The sequence below is a fragment of the Myotis brandtii genome, unplaced genomic scaffold, assembly GCF_000412655.1.
Source record: "Myotis brandtii unplaced genomic scaffold, ASM41265v1 scaffold116, whole genome shotgun sequence".
Lineage (NCBI taxonomy): Eukaryota > Metazoa > Chordata > Mammalia > Chiroptera > Vespertilionidae > Myotis > Myotis brandtii.
Window position 1 is genome coordinate 1041736 of NW_005354010.1, and position 4357 is coordinate 1046092.

Sequence of the window (4357 nt, forward strand, 5' to 3'; positions counted from 1 at the left end):
CCTCCCCCACTGCCCCTGTGTTCCTTGCTAACTGGGTGCTTCCACCAGGAGCTGTGGTCCGAAGGGCAGGGATTCCCAGGAGGCGCCCTCCTGCTAGCACATCAGTCCTGATGGCCAGATCCTCCCTGAGGGACTGCACAGCGTGCCGGACGCCATCTCCGAGAGTGGGGTGCACCCCCTGCCCCTGGACAATGCATGGGTGGAGGCCACGTGGAAGAAGGCCCGGCTGAAGCAGGAGAAGCGGGACCCGGACCTGAAGCAAGGGCAACTCCCTCAAGGAGAGGATCAGGTGCCACTCAGGACAGGGACGAGGAGGGACGGCAGGGACGGCCCGGTCCACACCAGGTGGTGTCCACTCACGGCCAGGCCCACAGGCGCGGTCAGGACGATCTGGTGACCACTACCTCATCTGTGGGGACCTCAGCAATGCCCTCAAGTGTTCTTCCCCACCGGGACCACTGCAAGAGCGTCAAGCACGTCATCAGCAGGTGCCTCAACGTCATCATGGTGGGCGCACAGCCGACAGGTGAGGACAGCCATGCCCTGGGCCAGGAGGGGTACCCCAGTCTGAGCCTGTCCCCCGCCTGCCCGCCAGGCCAGCCTCTACTTGCAGAATTGGTCTCACGTGCTGAGCTACATCAGCAAGGCTGAGTCCACTGGTTTCAGGCTTGATCCCCAGTAGGGGGCATGCAGGAGGCAGCCAATCAATGATTCTTTCTCATCATTGATGTTTCTATCTCTCTCTCCTCCCTTCCTCTCTGAAATCATATATATAATGAACCATTGATACACATAACATGGACAAATCTATAGTTATGCTGAGTGAAACAAGCCAAAAATAAGAGTATGCTGAATGATTTCACTTATATAAAACTCTAGAAAACACAAACTAACCTTCTGTGAAAGAATGCAGATCAGAGTACTGCCTGAGGATGTCTGGGTGGCAGGGGTGATTGCAGAAAGGAGAATTACAGAGGGACATGAGAAAGCTATCGGTGTGATGGATATGTTCATTAAAAACAATGAAGACATATATTTGCAGATTTCTACCATTTCCCATTAATGTGGATAATACATTCATAGTAAATTAGCAATCTACTTATCAGGGGGTACATACTAATTAGTCCATTTTATAGCCAGGCATATGGTATGGCTAATGGTGATCCTAACCTGTCAGTGTGAATTGAATATGATTTGTAAGGGACTGTCTCTCTAGTTCCTTTCATTTGAAACAAATATAAAAATTAGTATTGTATAAGTGCCCTACAAAATAAATGCTTAAGGATTTGGGGGGCCTAATATTACTAGGCAAATGAAGATACTATTTTAGATCACTTTTAAGAAGCATTTTAAAAATAGGGCTTATAGCCCCATCAGTTATTAAAGCAAAATAAAAATTTTGTTACTTTTTGTATTTCTAATACATCAGTGACTTTATATTTCTACTAGAGGCCTGGTGCACAAAATCATGCACTCAGGAAGGTCCCTTGGCCTGGCCTGCACCCTCTTGCAATCTGGGAGCCCTCGGAGGATGTCTGACTGATGACTTAGGCCTGCTCCCCGCCACTGCTGCTGTGCTCGCCAGCCGTGAGCCTGGCTCAGGGCTCTTGCTGAGCAACACTCCTCCTGTGGGAGTGCACTAACCACCAGGGGGCGGCTCCTGCATTGAGCATCTGCTTCCTGGTGGTCAGTGTGCATCATAGTGGCCTGTCATTCCACTGTTCAGTCGATTTGTATATTAGCCTTCTATTATGTAGGACCGTGGTCGGCAATCTGCGGCTCGCAAGCCACATGCGGCTCTTTGGCCCCTTGAGTGTGGCTCTTCCTAAGCCTTAGGAGTACCCTAATTATGTTAATAACAATGTACCTACCTATATAGTTTAAGTTTAAAAAATTTGGCTCTCAAAAGAAATTTCAATCGTTGTATTGTTGATATTTGGCTCTGTTGACTAATGAGTTTGCCGACCACTGATATAGGATAGCTAGACATAGTTGCATTCTAATTTATGATGAAATAACTAACTCAAATGAAATAATCAAACTAAATTTTCCTTGTTTAATTCAATACATGTGAAAATCGAATGCATGCTGATTAGTATTAAATGTATTCTGGCTGAAAGTGTAATTTACCTCAAGTAAAATATATCTGTGCACCAAAAACTTTCTTTTTGTTTGTTTTTTTTTTAATATACTTTATTGATTTTTTACAGAGCGAAAATCAAATGCATGCCGATTAGTATTAAATGTATTCTGGATGAAAGTGTAATTTACCTCAAGTAAAATATATCTTTGCACCAAAAACATTCTTTTTTTTAAAATATATTTTATTGATTTTTTACAGAGAGGAAGGGAGAGGGATAGAGGGTTAGAAACATCGATGAGAGAGAAACATTGATCAGCTGCCTCCTGTACACCCCCTACTGGAGATGTGCCCTCAACCAAGGTACATGCCCTTGACTGGCATTGAACCTGGGACCCTTCAGTCTGCAGGCCAACACTCTATCCACTGAGCCAAACTGGTTAGGGCTCTTTTTGTTGATGAACTAGAATAGTTTCTATTTCTTTTCAAGCAATAAAAGAAAGCAAACTTAGAACACATGCTATTACTAGCATATATTTTGAAATGATAGGAGAATAAAATCCACAAGAGAAAATAAATGTATTTTTTGAAATTATATCTATACTAGTGGCCCAATGCACGAAATTTGTGCACATTATCAAACTTAGTACTCATGCTATTACTAGCATATATTTTTAAATGATAGGAGAATAAAATCCACAAGAAAAAATACATTTATTTTTTGAAATTATATCTATGCTAGAGGCCCGGTGCACAAAAATTTGTGCATTCAGGGGGGAGGGGGGGGTCCCTCAGCCCGGCCTGTGCCCTCTCGCAGTCTGGGACCCCTCTGGAGATAACGACCTGCTGGCTTAGGAAAGAGGAGACCCAGACCCGGCTAGCCCCACCCCCATTGAGTGAGACACAGACCCGGCCAGCCGCACCCCCATCAAGCCACTCTAGGCGGAGGATGCAGCCTCAGGTCCCCCGGCCTGGCACCAGGGCAAGGGGCATGGGCTGAGGTCCCCTGTTAAGCCCTGCCAGATGGGGGGCGTGGCCTGAGGTCTCTGTCAAGCCCTGCAAGGCAGGGGGCACAGCCTGAGGTCCCTCACCCCAGCCAGGCGCCATGCAGCCTCAGGTCCTTGCTGTTCGATTGTGACATTACGGTGTCCTGGCTAATTTGCATACTCCTCTATTATATAGATAGAAAATACTGTATTTAACACTGCTTAGCATTAAAGTTGATATTTTTCTGACTTCAAAAAAGACAAATTATTCACTGTGTGTTGGTGTTTTCTGCTATGCCACAATGGTATTAACCACTTTTCTATATTTTTCTTTCGATGCCAGTGATGGCGAACCTCTTGAGCTCGGCGTGTCAGCATTTTGAAAAACCCTAACTTAACTCTGGTGCCGTGTCACATATAGAAATTTTTTTATATTTGCAACCATAGTAAAACAAAGATTTATATTTTTGATATTTATTTTATATATTTAAATGCCATTTAACAAAGAAAAATCAACCAAAAAAATGAGTTCGCGTGTCACCTCTGACACGCATGTCATAGGTTCGCCATCACTGTTCTATGCCCTTCCTCATTCTCACACAATTACCAATTCCTCTTTTCAAAAGTAAAACCTATAGAAAAATATATTGGGAATGCAGGGCAAGTAGTTAAATAATTTGACTGGATATTCTAATGAAATATTGAAAATCATTTTTACCTACCCCCTAGTTCCACAAAAAGTTAAACGAACCCAAAAAGAAAAAAAAAAAAAAGAAAGCAAGCATGGAAACAAAAATGTTACTTATTTTTCAAATGCAAAAGAATCTTAAAATGGTTTGCTAAAAATTTAAATTTGAAATCACCCATACTCTGTGCAGTCTCTTTCCCCTAAAACTTTTCCAGACTATAAATTCTTTACAGAGCCTTGCTCTTTTTTTAGATGACTCTTCTTGTACTTGTATTTTTCATAGTAATATATTTGGTAGCAATTTCTTCAATCAGTAATCATAGGCAAGAGCTTTTAACTACTTATAGTAGTGTGTGAGGGCTCAGCCTCTTCCACATCCACCTCACTTGCCTGGAACAACTCATTTTAAAGAAATCAAAACTTTTGTATAAATAGCAAATATTTATAGTTTATGACTACTTGAATATTTTAAATTACCAGTCAAGTAATGTATTATAATTGTTATAATGGTTCTTTTCATGGGTTTTTCCACATTTAATAATTTATTCATGTTTTTTCACTTGTTTAGTATTCTATGCATCTGATTTTAGTTTTCTCCCCTGA

The 4357-nt window shown here is 42.3% G+C and overlaps 1 long non-coding RNA gene across 1 annotated transcript; it reads left to right on the forward strand.

Moving 5' to 3' along the window:
• Positions 1-259: 259 nt before the first annotated feature.
• LOC106723723 lies at positions 260-659 on the forward strand. Its single transcript, XR_001359436.1, has 3 exons — positions 260-289; positions 375-507; positions 596-659. It is a non-coding gene; the product is annotated as an uncharacterized LOC106723723 (long non-coding RNA).
• Positions 660-4357: the final 3698 nt, after the last annotated feature.